This window comes from Rana temporaria, chromosome 2 (assembly GCF_905171775.1).
Source record: "Rana temporaria chromosome 2, aRanTem1.1, whole genome shotgun sequence".
NCBI lineage: Eukaryota > Metazoa > Chordata > Amphibia > Anura > Ranidae > Rana > Rana temporaria.
The window spans coordinates 285,215,841-285,230,870 of NC_053490.1; the positions used below are offsets into that span (position 1 = coordinate 285,215,841).

At 47.4% G+C, this 15,030-nt stretch overlaps 1 protein-coding gene across 1 annotated transcript in view; it reads left to right on the forward strand.

Annotated features, from left to right (window-relative positions):
- STPG1 (sperm tail PG-rich repeat containing 1) overlaps positions 1-15,030 on the forward strand; it is a 129,959-nt gene that overhangs the window by 51,068 nt on the left and 63,861 nt on the right. The window lies entirely within an intron of this gene.

The following is a 15,030-nucleotide window of genomic DNA, read 5'->3' on the forward strand; positions in this document are numbered from 1 at the left end:
ACAAACATATTTTTGTACCTAAAATATTGCCTACATCATTTATATATAATTAGCAATTCTTCATTTCAAAAGAGAGTTCATCAATCAATCTTTCATTACAGATAGCTGAATCAGTACTTGAGGCAACACCCTATGACATGAATTTGTTCCTTATTATTTTTTTTTCTTACGTTCTTAAGCAATCAGTCCTAAGGGCTAGCTACTACATTTCCAATGTTCTAAAGATACATTTAGTTTTAAGTAATTATAGATCATTCACCTGTTCAGTTTTAATAGCAGGTGTCCTGAGAGGATGCAGCTTTCTTCTCAAGGGTATATAGGCTTTTTATCTTTGCATTCTTTCAGAGCACATATCCATCTTATAAACTATAACATACAAAAATACAGCAAAGGAATGAAGAAATGTAATGTTCACGGTTTTGACATGTTTAAACTCCTTATTTTAGTTTTGCATATAATGAGCTTACTTTTTTGTGATGAGAGGAAGTTGTGATTTTTTTCCTCTTTAATTACATAACATTATTGCAGATAATGCAATTTAGACATGATTCACTCAGATGAAGAAATACTCCTGGCTAATTGCTAATCCACCTCCCATTTCAAGAAAATATTTGATGGGTTGATTGCCAGGAGATCCTCTTTAATGCAGATCACCTCCAAAGACACATATACTTATTTTGCTCTTCCACTGCTCTGTTCACTGACTGGGAGTGAAAGGAAAGCCTTATGTATGCTACATGCCACTGAAGTTTGTAGCTCAGCACGACTATGAAATCCCCAAGTAATAGCACTAATTGACCCAAAACCAGTGGCGGCTGGTGCTCAAAATGTTTTTGGGGGGGGGGCGCAAACAAACAAAAAACAAACAAAAAAAACAATTCACAAACAGCCTCACTGTGCCCATCAAACACAGCCACTGTGCCCATCAAACGCAGCCACTGTGCCCATCAAATACAGCCACTGTGCCATGCCATCAATTCTCGCAACTGTGCCATCAATTGTCGCCACTGCGCCATGCCATCAATTGTCGCCACTGTGCCATGCCATCAATTGTCGCCACTGTGCCATGCCATCAAATGCAGCCACTGTGCCATTACATCAAACGCAGCCAGTGTGCCATGCCATCAAACGCAGCCACTGAGCCATCATTTATCGCCACTGTGCCCATCAATTGTCACCACTGTGCCATGCCATCAAACGCAGCCACTGTGCCACCAATTGTTGCCACTGTGCCCATTAATTGTCACCACTGTGCCATGCCAAACGCAGCCACTGTGCCATCAAACGCAGCCACTGTGCCATGCCATCAAACGTAGCCACTGTGCCATCAATTGTTACCACTGTGCCCATCAATTGTTGCCACTGTGCCCATCAATTGTCACCACTGTGCAATGCCAAACGCAGCTAATGTGCCATCAAACACAGTCACTGTGCCATGCCATCAAACGCAGCCACTGTGCCATCAATTGTCACCACTGTGCCATCAATTGTCACCACTGTGCCCATCAATTGTCATCATTGTGCCCATCAATTGTCACCACTGTGCCCATCAATTGTAGCCACTGTGTCCATCAATTGTAGCCACTGTTCCCTGTAAAATGCTGCCAGATTGCCCCCCCGCCTGTCACTTACCTTTCTGGGGTCAGCCATCCTCCTTCCACTGTCCCTCGATGTCTTCTCCCGCCCTCGATGATGCTTCAGCCAATCAGGTTACCGGTAACCAGAACCACTGGCTCTGATAGGCACTTCCAAAGCCAACGAGCTGCCGTTATTCAGATGGCCAGCGCTCACCAGGGGGCCGGTCATCTGAATAGTGGACGGAAGCAACAATACACAGATTCATGCAATGCATGAATCTGTGTATTGTATTCAGTGGCAGTGCAGGAGCTAGAGGGGACTGCCCAGAGCTGTCAAATAAAGTGAATTACCTGCCCTTCATAGTCCAGGAGTGCCATGCATTTCATTTACCTCCCATCACTGAATAGAGCAATGGGGGAGCAAAGGAAAGATGAGTATGTGCTTGAGAGGTAAGAGGGAATTAAACTAACCCCACTGCATTTGCTTTAAACACAGTATCCTAGTCATTTTTAGAAAGGACACTTTTTGTACAGGGTCTACGGTTTTTATCACCGACCACATTAAATCATTTTGTTATTAAATTTTTTTTAAATCAGACTGTGTTGTGGAAGCAGCAGAGATTTGCTTTATAAGCAGATAAATCCGAAGTGGCTTTGGAAGAAAACTTTGAAACCCTAAGGTCCCTTGCACATAGGGCTGTTTAGCTGCACATTAGTGCATCTGAAAGGGACAGAAACAGCATACAGCCCTGCTTCAGGCAACCTGTCAAACTCCATGACAGGTTACAGCTGGACAAGGCTGAACAATTTACTGAGTGGTACCAATAGTAAGGGCCTTGTATGTTCACAGATGTTGTCCTGGAACGAATAGGGCCCTAAACCCTACCATTCAGTATAGCATTCAGCCCTGTCCAGTCACAACCCACCATAGACTTTGACAGGCTGCCTTCAATGGGGCCTGTCCCTGCTGAGCCTACTAAATCGCTGGGAGGGACGCACTACAGCTGAATAACCCAGTGTAAAAGAGGCCTTAGTTGACCTCTTTCAGCATACATCTCCCAAATAACTGCCCCGCCCCCCCCCCCCACCAGAACACTTCGGTCAGCAGCCATTTTTCGGTCATGCCCCGTTCAGCCGCCTTCTGTTGGACCGGCTGCAGTAGACACAGACCGAATGCCACCCAACATTCAGCCCATGTACTAGGCTTAAAAACTGGTGTAGCCCAAGTTGGGCTGCTTTAAAGTTAGGAGGTTGTATTTTTACTTTGATTGCTGGGCTGTACTCTTGATGCCATCCTATTTTTTGCGGAGTTGGTCTCTAATACATAAATTGGTCTATTTTATCAGATTTATAGGACATAATGCAGTAATTAAATTAAAATTGTCCCTGAAAAACATTGTTAGTCTGCTTGAACCTTTGTCCTTCATGGGGACGAACAGTGGTGCACTGGCAGTTGATGAAGTCTGTTAAGCTAGAGCAGCTAAGCAGTTGTGAAGAATCTCTAAATCGGTTTAAAAGTGTCCTATATGGTTATGTGACTAATTAAATTTATCTCAACAGTCTTTCAGCAAGATTTGTGATTATGTTCCCAGATGTAGAGAGAAACAAAGTAAGACCCTCCAAACTCACACCTGAAATGCGGACATCTACATAAAAAATAGCAACCTAAAATGTATATCCAATGACATACACCTTGGTTTCTCTTTAAGAATGGTTGTTATGAAACAAAGGCCTGAATCTGAGCATTTTGTTATTAAGCTTAGTACAGCATCAGTGAAGTCTGCTTTAAGAAACACACAGGTGTTTTTTGTTCCCGCTTGTTCATACCATTGAAACTTCCTCCTTGATGACGTGAATCCAGGTTTCATTAAAAGCTTAAGCTGTCAATGTGCAGAATTCAAGGTGAGTTTGAATTTTGTTTTGTTTCATATCCCTCCCTGTTTTCTTTGCAGAGTAGCCCTGAAGCAGATCTGAGTCAGATGGGGTGAGGAAAAAGGGAATTATTCACTGTTCACATATCTGAATTTTAGCCACCATGTGTGTTTATGTTGATTTTATTGTTTACACTGACTTGTGTACTTTGACTTTAGATTCCATACATTGGAAAAATGTGAAATGAGTGCCCTAAAACCTTGTTTGTACTGTTGTGCTGTTAACAAATACCAGATATAATATTGGGGTATATTAATAGACAAAGAAATGTATTAAAAAATATGAAAAGGTATGACTGACAGCTGTCCCCTTTAGGCCTCGTACACACGACCGAACATGTCCGCTGAAACTGGTCCGGCGGACCAGTTTCCGCGGACATGTTCGGTCCTGTGTAGGGCCCACCGGACAATTTTCCGGCCGACCGGACAGGTTTCCAGCGGACAACTGTTTCTTAGCATGCTAAGAAACATGTCCGCTGGAACCATGTCCGCCGGACATGTCCGATGGTCAGTATGACTCATCGGACATGTCCGCTGGCCCGAGAACCCGCACATGACGTCGAAGTGATTCGACGCATGCGTGGAAGCATTGAACTTCCGGGTTCGCGCACGTCGCCGCATCATCGTCACCGCATCGTAACCGCGTCGTCACCGCGTCGTCTGCCTGCGGGAAATTTGGTCTGATGGTGTGTACAGCCATCAGACCAAATGATCCCAGCGGACATGTCCGATGAAAACTGTCTGCGGACCATTTTCATCGGACAGATCCGCTCGTCTGTACGAGGCCTTAATTTTGCAACCCACCCACAATCCACAAAACATGGAGGCTGTATCAGTTTTTATATGTTTCTGGTCATCCTGCTATACTGTGTCTAGTAGACATTCCAGAAGCCACCCCATGTAGCTTTTTTTGCCATCTCCCTCTGTCACGGTCAGCTTCTGATGGTGAAGATGGGCTTTGCTGCGTGTTAGTATCAGGTCATGGTCCTCAGGAATTCCCCACCAGGAGGTCAACAAGAGGGGGTCCAGTAGCAGATATAGCAGGTAGGGAAAAAGCAGAAGCATAGTCGAGGAACAAGCAAAAGGTTGGTGACGAATTTTAGCAAAGATACGGACGGCAGAGGAGAGACAAAATAAAGATATTGGCTGGAGTGAGCACAATAATCTGGCAAACAGGTAGCGCAGATACATGGCTTAAATCAGGAACTTTATGGGAGGAGCAAAGAGTTCAAGATTCAAGACAAACAAGATTCAATGCAGGATCATTCAAGAAATTGTCCAGGGAACTCTCCAGCATACAAATAATAAAAAAGCGCGCAACCAAAATAAATGATTAAGTGAGATTGACTAACTCAATGGGCCAGATTCGCAGAAAAAGTACGCCGGAGTATCTGCTGATACTCCGGCGTACTTTCAACTTTGCCGCGTTGTATCTTTATTTTGAATTCTCAAACAAAGATACGACGGCATTTGGCTAACATCCGACAGGCGTACGGCTTCGTACGCCTTCGGATCTTAGGATGCAATACTTCGGCGCCCGCTGGGTGGAGTTCGTGTCGTTTTCCAGCGTCGGGTATGCTAATTAGCTGTTTACGGCGATCCACGAAGGTACGCGCGTTCGTCGCATTCTCTTATATCGTCGCTAGTCGGCTTTTCCCGTCCTAAAGTTGCAATTGCTATTTAGGTGGTGTAAAAATAGACAGCCCATGTTAAAGTATGGCCGTCGTTCCCGCGTCAAATTTAAAATTTTTTTTTTTGCGGAAGACGTCCGGGAATAGGAAAGGACGTAACGCACGTCGCCGTTCAAAAAATTACGTCGGTGTGACGTCATTTCGCGCAAAGCACGGCAGGAAATTTCAAAACGGAGCATGCGCAGTACGTTCGGTGCGGGAACGCGCCTAATTTAAATGATACACGCCCCATTTCAATAAGGCGGGCTTGCGCTGGACGGCTTTACGCTACGCCGCCGCAAGTTTACAGGCAAGTGCTTTGTGAATCAAGCACTTGCGCTGAAAACTTGCGGCAGTGTAACGTAAATGACATGTGTTACGCCGCCGCAAATGTATGTGAATCTGGCCCAATATGTTTGTGCATATACAGTGCAAATAAATATATACATATGCAAAAAAATAAAAACAGTGAACAAATTGTTACCAAAGTAACTAAATATGTTTGTGCATATAGATGCACAAATAAACCAGTGAAAAAAAACTTAACCAAAGTAACTGAGTGTTAAATAACCACTGTGTAAAAAAATATAAACAGAAATAAAGTCCCAAACGTGAAGTGAGGAAATTATTAGCAGTAGGAAACTTCTAGGGATTAATCCAATAATCGCTGTAGTATTCAATTATTGGATACACAGTGGTTATTTAACACTCAGTTACTTTGGTTACAAATTGTTCACTGTTTTTATTTTTTTGCATATACTGGGCCATATTCTCAAACAAGTTACACCGGCGTATATGGAGATGCGCGGCGTAAGTGTAAAGATGCGCCGTCCTATCTATGCGCCGTAGTCACAGAACCAGATCCGCCAGAAATCAGGCTACTCCTGTCCGTCTTAACTAGTTTAAGTTTACGCAGCGTAGGCGTATATTTCAGCTGATGGCATCCTAGGCTGCCATAGAATTAGTATTCAAATATGCAAATGATGTAGATGCGCTGATTCCCGAACCTACGCGCGATCGGCTTAGGCTACGCGCTGTGCGCGTAAGACGATTGTCCGGCTGAAAGTTACCCCTTATAAAGCTCGGTTAACTTTGCTCCAGACCTGAGTAAGTTAGCTTGAAAAAAGCAAATACAGCAGCACCATCCCGGACGAGCTGAGCAACCAAATTTTTTGGACAACACATTCGTATGCCAACATGCCAGGGGCAGGCGTGGTCTTAGCACTGCTAGTGTGTGAGGAGGAAGAGGCACTTAGAAGGAGGAGGGCACGGAGGAGGGCACGTGAGAGGATCTACCCACAGCGCATTAGCCTCTTTGGCATGGCTGATGTGGATGTGTTTCACCGTTATAGATTCAGCCCTGATGCCATCCTTGAAATTACCAGAGCCCTGAAGAATGACATCAGCAGCCCAACACAACGATCCCATGCAGTGCAGCCACTGGTGAAGGTCCTGGCAACATTGCATTTTCTTGCCACAGGCTCTTTTCAAAGAACCAGTGGAGACGTGGTTGGGATATCCCAAACCAGCATGAGTAGATGCGTGCACCAAGTTGTCCCCGCAATACTCCGACGCATGTCGCACCACATAATCAGACCCACCCAGGAGGACATGCGGCTGAAGGCAATGACAGATTTCTGCCTAATTGATGGTTTCCCACGCACTGTGGGTGCAATTGATTGTACCCATGTGGCAATACAGCCCCCCACGAGACCGAGCACATATACCGCAACAGAAAACATTGGCATTCTATCAATGTCCAAGTGATTGTGGATGCACATGGCCTCATATGGCACGTCCGTGCAAAACACCCCGGATCCAGCCATGACAGCTTTATATTCAGGCAAAGTGACATCCCAAGACAATTTGAGCAGAATGTGTATGGGGACAGTTGGCTGGTTGGTGAGTGACATGGGTGTCAGGTATGACTGTCCCCCCCCATGATGCAGACATCACGAGGGGCACATGCATGACTAACATCCTCCTGTCTTTTCCCTTCCAGGTGACTCTGCCTATGCCCTGGGACCTCATCTCATGACTCCATTCCGCAATCCGCAAACACCAGGAGAGAGAAGATATAACGAAGCACACGCACGCACCCGTGCAGTGGTTGAGCGAACATTTGGCCTCCTTAAGTCACGCTTTCGATGCCTGGATAAGACTGGGGGTACCCTGCTGTATTCCCCCAACTTCGTGTGCCAAATCATCGCTGCATGTTGCGTGCTGCACAACTTCGCAGTGAGAAAGGGCCTGCAGATTGACCTACGTGATGACCTGACCCCCCAACCACCATGTCCCCCCCTAACCGAGGCTACCCCGTCTGCTGATGGTACAGCAGTCAGGAGATGTCTCGTGGAGCGAATCTTTGAACGTTAAACACAAACATTAAACATGGCACACAGAAAATGCACGCATGCACACCACTGTGGTCCCTAACACACACCCCACATGCACAGAACATTGGATTAGACCGAAGTACACCGCACGGTACTAAGGAGCAGCAACGCCGCGTCAAGGCCCCAATGATGTTGCTGTCCATTCATACGTCATTCATACGGACCTGGGGAGAACTTATCACCAGCGCCCGAGGGTGACCCCCCTTACTGGCAGGAATGTCACCACCCCACATTCACACACCATTCACACTGTACTCTGCAACACTGCCTGTGTGCAGCATCCAAAATTAAAAAAAAAGCTCTTAACCAGAGCAAATAATAAAATAAGCTCTTAACCAGAGCAAATAATAAAATAAGCTCTTAAACAGAGCAAATAATTAAAAAAGCTCTTAACCAGAGCAAATGAAGAATAAATAATCACTTGCCCCGGCGTGGGCTACGCCTGGTGCCCAGGTTCCTGGCCCTCACTTGCCTGGGGGGAGCTGGGGCATCAGGTGGAGGAACATCTCCAGGTGGAGGAACATCCCCAGGTGCCTCCCTGCCTGCCTGTCTGCCCTCCAAAGCTAGTGCTATGCGGGTGAGCAATGACTCCTGGGTAGCTGTCTGGGCCTGAACAGCCCTTCGCAGGCACCTGACCTCCCCCACAAGTTTGGCAGTTGTAGTCTGCAGCTCACCCAGGCTGGTGATTGTGGCTGCGCTGTTTCCAGCCACATCTTGGAGAGCATCTGGTACTGCTCCCGAGGAGGCCAAGCTGTCGGACAGGCGCCTCAACTCCACCAAGATTTCCCCCATATGACGGCTTTGCTGGTCCTGCTGCCTGGCCAGATTCTCATGCAGCATTTCTGCCGCACCCCTTGTCCTGTGGGTAGCCCTCCTGGGGACAGGAGTGGCTGGGCCCCTTGCATAGAGTGAGGACCTTGAGGGGCTGGAGATGAGGGGGATGGGACGGGAGGGACTGGAGAGGGTGTTGGAGGACCCTGAGGGGCTGGAGATGCGGGGGCTTTGTGATGGTCCTGCCACCACATGCGACTCCTCCAAAAAAAGAAGGACCTCCTGCTCGCTGTGGACCACCTCTTCCTGGACCACCTCTTCCTGGACCACCTCTTCCTGGACCTCCTCCTCAACAACCTCCTGCGCGGAGGACTGACCACTCCCCTCCACCAAGGCCTGTTGGCTTCCCAGGAGGTCAGTCACAGAAGCAGACTGCTCAGTGGATGATGGTCTGTGACGGCCACTGGCAGCATTGGATGGCCCCGCTTCATCCTGCTCACCTGTGGATGACACAAAACATTCACATGTTGGTGGACCCACACATTTGTCACATAACCCACCACCCCCACCACACATGCAACACACCAGATAGAAGATAAAACACACTTACCTGTCCTCATGGGTGGCTCACTTGAGTCATGGCCCTCCAGACCCTCCACCTGCTCCCTCTGAAGGCAGTGGGCAATCACTTCCTCCTCTTGAGTGAGCCGGGTAGAACAGGGTGGCCCCCCTCCTGTGCCCCTGGCATGCTTTGCAATGATGGCCATCTTGTTCCTGACCACACCACGCAGGTCATTCATTTTTTTAAGAATGTCCTGGGGGGTCCTTGCCTCATGGCCTAAGGCATTGACCTGGGCAGTCACTTTCCTAAGGATCTCCTCCTTTTTTGTTTTACTTGTGCTGCCACTGTCAGCACCATGGAGTCTTGAATCGTATCTCTCCATGGCAGAGACTATGACGGCCCTCTCATCTTGGCTGAAATTTTTTTTTCTCCTTTCCTTCCTGGGTCCAGGCATTGCAAAGCTAAAGAGCAAAATCTCACGGACACCACCAACAGAATAAATGGAGTCACTTTGCACTCGTTGGGCGCATGTGGTGACGCTTTTATGCACTGGGCCGGCCCAACTCAGCAGGGATTTACGACTACTGTTGTTTTGCGCAGAGGGCGGGGCACGTCCGGCGCATGCTCCGTTCGGTCTGGACATCATTTGCATGGGGTCACGGTTCATTAGCATTCTTCACGCCCACATCCCTCCTACGGTCACTTGCGCCTACTTACGCCGACACATTTCAGCTCCGCGAGCGCAACGTAGGACGCATGTGGTACGGGAATAAGGGAGAGCTCTCTCCAAGTTAAGCTAGCGTAGCGCAACTATGATGCGCTACACCTGAGTAAATATGCGCCGATCTATGAGAATATGGCCCACTGTATATATATTTATTTGCACTGTATATGCACAAACATATTGAGTTAGTCAATCTCACTTAATCATTTGTTTTGGTTGCGCGCTCATTTATTATTTGTATGTCTCTTTGGGCTTTAAGAGCCTAATCCACAAAGCAGATGCGCCGACTTAACTCGAGATACGCGGCGTAATTAAAATTTACACGGCGCGTATCTTTGCGCCTGATCCTCAAAATGAGATACGCCTTAAAATCAGGTTTTTCCGTCCTACCTAAAATAATTACACCGGCGCTGTTTTGATAGGCAAAGATGCAAATGAGGGAGATAGGGCGATCCACAAAATTAAGTGTGTGCGCCGTAGATTACGCCCTGTGCGCTTCTGTTAGTTTCATGGTGTAAAATTACACTTTATAAAAGCAGCCCCAATTTTACACATGCCGTGTAAAGGTCAGCTAAAGCAACACCATTAAGGAAGAGCTGAGCACACACACTTGCTGGACTACAATCTGTATGCCAACATGCCAGGGGCATCCATGCGCATAGCTAGACTAGTGACTTCAGTAACCGAGGGTAACCCCTCTTCTGAGGGAACAGCAGTCAGGAGACGCCTCGCAGAATACATCTTTGCACAGGAAACACACACATTATTTATGTCACAATGAGAATGCATGAATGCACACCACTGTGGTCCCTAGCACAGACACATCACATGCACATCTAATTGGATTAGATCCAAGTCCCCCCCCCCCCCCGGTACTTGGGAGCAGTAACGCCACGCCACGGCTCCAATTCTGTTACTGTGCATTCATACACCATTCAGGGACCTGGGATCACTTCTCCCTGGTCCTGGAGATCCCTACTCCACCAAAACTGAGGGTGACACCCTTATTTAATCAGGAATGCCACCCCCCCCCCCCACATTCACACATCATTCACACACATAAACCAAATCATAAGTACAGTATAATAAAAAAGAAAATAATACAAATAAAAAAAAACCATAAAAATAAAAAAAACAAAAGTACCCCTGCAAATTAATTGCGGCGGCGATTGCTACGTCTGGGCCGCCCATGGGCACGGACACGGGCACGGCCACAGCCAACCGGAGGATCTTCATGGGGGGGGGGTGTGAGCAGGGGAGGGAGTATCTTCATGGGGGGGGTGTGAGCAGGGGAGGGAGTATCTTCATGGGGGGGTGGGTGAGCACGGGAAGGAGGAGCCTCCCCTGGTGTCTGTCCTCCTGCTGGCCTGCCCTCCAAGGCCACGGCTATCCTTGTGAGACAGACAGTGAGGGCAGCCGTATTGGCCTGGCCAGCCCTGGTATTGTCCTGCACAGGCTGGGTCAGGGCAGTCACCTCCTGGGCCACGCCTGTTGTGGCGGTCTTCAGGTCCCACAAGCATGTGATGACCGCCAATGAGTTTGTGGCCCCATCACTGATTGACTCCCTCATTGCACCCAGGCTGTGCTCCATCTGGGTCAGAGTCTCTTTTATCTGACCCAGATGGCGGGTCTGCCGGGCATTGTCCCTCTGCAGACTGCCCGGCAGACACTCGGCCACCCCCCTGGTCTCCTGGGTAGCCCTCCTGCCTGAGGCTTGTGGCCCTGGAGGAGGGGAGAGAGTGACCCTTGTGGCTTGAGGCCTGTTGAGGGAGGAGTGGGAGGGGCTACCCCTGATGGTGGCCTGACTGCTGGCAGCCTCAGGGGTAGCCTCAGGGGTAGCCTCAGGGGTAGCCTCAAGGGTAGCCTCAAGGGTCAACATGTCCGAGGCCAAAAGTACTTCCCGGCCAATCTACAGATCTTCTTCCTCCACCCCCTCATCCTCCTCCCCCTCATCCTCCTCCACCTCAACCTCCTCATGAGGGGAGGTTTGGCCACTCCCCTCCCCTGGGGAATCCTGCCCTTCTTGGGACTCATCAGCAGCCTCTTGTCCTTGGGGTGGTGCAGCAGCCTGGCCTGATGGGCCAGCAACCTCATGGCCTGATGGGCCTGCAATCTCCTGGTCATCTGTGGAGGACACACAACAATCAAAGGTTTGAGGATCCACACACTTGGCACATCTTCCCTTCCCCCACCCACACATGCTAATCACCAGATAGAAAAACCAAAAACTTACCTGGCCTCACAGGAACATCAGATTAAAAGCCACGCAGGCCCACCACCTGCTCTGGCTGGAAACACCGGGCCACTGCCCATTCCTCCTCACTGAGCCGGATGGGGCAGGCTGGGCCTCCTCCAGTGCCCGTGGTATGGGCATTTATTTTGGCCACCTTGTTACGGACCAGGCTCTTTAGATCATTAATCTTCTTTTGGATGCCTGCGGGGGTCCTCGTCTCCCCCCCCCCCGCCGCATTGATCTGATCCGTTATCTTTTTTATTATCGCCTTCCTTTGGGCCGGGGAGGTGTTCCGGCTATCAGGGCCATGTAAATATCGCCCATATAGGACGATGGCCCGAGCAAGGATTTGCTTCTCTACCTGTGAAAAATTGAGCTTCCTGCGCTTGGGTGCCATCAAAGACACCACTCAGCAACAAGAATCAACTCACAGAACTAACAAACAAAAATACACACACAACAAACAAACAAAAAAACTCACAGAAGAAACACACAAAAAGCAAAACACACAAGCAGACAGCTACTACAAATTCAAAAACAAACACGCAAAAAACAAACACAAAATACAATCAGAAAAAAACAAACACAAAATACACTCAGAAAAAAACAAACAGAAAATACACTTAGCAGAAACAAACACCAACTACAATCTAATACTCCTCCAAAACTTTACTATCACACACAACTCACCAACAAACACCGACAAACGTTCAGAGCAGAAGCAACTTTCTCTAGGAAGGGTAACATAGGGAAATACTTTTGCAAGAGAAGTGTGTTTGTGTGGGGCTTTTTATACACAGGGCGATCCTCAAACTAAGTACGCTTGGCCTTTTACCTATCTCACTGATTGCGCCAAGCCAAGTTCTGCACATGCCCAGTGAGCAGCAGATTCGTGCGCGCATGCGCAGTACGGCAGGTCCTTTATTTGCATGGGGTCACGGCTCATTACAATGAAGCACGCCCACTTCCTTCCAACTTGCAATAACCCCGCCTTACGCCTCGGGATTTAAGTTACGCTTGCGCAATTTTAATGCGCAAATGTGCTGTGGATACGGCACTTACGACACCAAATTAGGGCGCCGTAACTTAAATGACATAAGTTTTGACTAACTTATTTTGCGCCGCTGTTTGTGGATTAGGCCCCAAGTATTTAGGCTTTCATGAGCAGCAGCACCATCCTCTTTTTTTCACTTATTATATAATAATTTTTATATTATTTATTTAAAATTACCTTGGCTTTTATTAGGTTAAGCGCAGAGTTTTCTCTCTTTTTTAACTCTCCAGCATTCTAGGTGGCTAAGCAAGCAGAGTCATTGCCAGACACAGCAAAAGTCCCAGGTTTGGGTTCAAGTCCAGCTAATGTCCCCTTTGGGCAAACACCCAGCTGATTCTCTAGCACAAGATGGGTGGCAGCAGCCCAAAAGTCTCTAAAATCTCTCTCAGCAGTCTGTACTCACAAATGTCCAGGGAAAGTTGGTTGCCTCCTTCCACCATCCATGCGACACCTTTCTCCTGTAATACCAGACTAGATCTTTAAATAACTGCCCCTCAGTCAGCTCTCTGTAGCTTCAGCATCCAGGCCCCCTGGTCACCCACCTGAGGCCTCATAAACAGCAAGCACATTGCAGAGTTGCCCTAAAGAGCAACAAGCAATGCAGGCTGTGTTTCTCCCCTGAAGGAATAGACCTAAATGCTCCTTGACCCAGAGTATGTATACAGACTCCCAGCAGCCTTCAGGGCCATCCTCCCTGAGATTGGCAAGGGCTGTATAATTATTCATGCTGCTATTTGCATTGTTTCACATCTATGTTCCAGAGAGTTCCACAGTTCTCCGGAAAGCAGAGGAAACAATGAAACCTGCAGCAGGTGAAACACTGAGCAGACCTAACTAATCACATGCAGCTGCACTGATTACAATGAACATAACTGAATTTACCTAACACAGCAATTGCAGCCACACTGGTTACAGTGAGACAAGCTAAATTTACTTGCCACCAAAAATACAGCTCCACTGAACACAGTGAGCCAGCACTAACTCTACCTAAACTTAGCACCTATCTAGAAGGTTGCTACACATATCTGAAAACAATGGAGAGAGCCCCAGATGTTGGTGAAGCCTGATGCTTAATTAAGGGGGACAGATGCTGCAGGGAGAAGGTTCGTGTTTCTCCCAGTGTATAGCAGGAACCACCTGCTAACACAAGAAGTTGTTAAGAGGTAATTGGCCAAATCCCCATTACACCTTGAAAAAAGAGGAAAAGTGTTGTCTTCAAGTATCACAGAGCCAGTGACTTTATCAGATCTTAAAAGGGACCAGAACCAGTGTCATCATCAGTGCTTAAAGGAACATTATCTTGAGTTCTCCGACATAACAGTTAGGCCCCAGACTGCTGAACTGTCAAAGTGGCGTAAGGCCGCATTCACATCAGTGTGGCACAGTTTGTCCGTGTTGCGTTTGTATGCCCGTTTTACATGAATTCTTAGCTCTGCTGTCATTAAACTCTATTAGAATGCACACTTTATGAATGTGTACCAATATTCAATCTGCGCAATCGATTATTAAGTGAAACAAACCAAATAAGTGCTAAATCGGTTTCTGGCCAAGTGATTTTGAACTTACTAGACTAAATTAATACCTCAAAATGTTGTAGCGCAAATCCCAAAAGGTATGAACAAAAACAATGTGCAAAAAAAACGTGCATACAAAAATGATATAAATATACAAATAAAGTCCAATGAATATCCAAATGTGAAAAATATAAAAAAAATGATATCCAGCTTGAATCCACTTCAATCACTACTGTGACATGGCATATGCAAAATGAATGTAGATGAGCCTCTCACCTCACTGACATGACCCCTGCATTTTTCCCTCTCTGGGGATGAAGAAAACAGCTACTGTCTCCAACCAGAATCATAGATTTCTATGTTTTTTTTTCAAGCACAAGATTAGAGCCCGAGGCTCTAATTGGCTTGATAAAGGTTGGGCTCGGGGCGCAGAGCACTGCGCTCTGAACCAACCCACTTGTAAAACTAGCAAATCAATATTCGCTGTTAGTTTCCAGCTTCTCCTCCCAGCCAATCAGGACAGGAGGCAGATCTGAAGAAGACCGGGTTGGCCGGTAGGAGAATTTGGGGAAGATGTGGCGGTGGAGGGGTGAGTGTG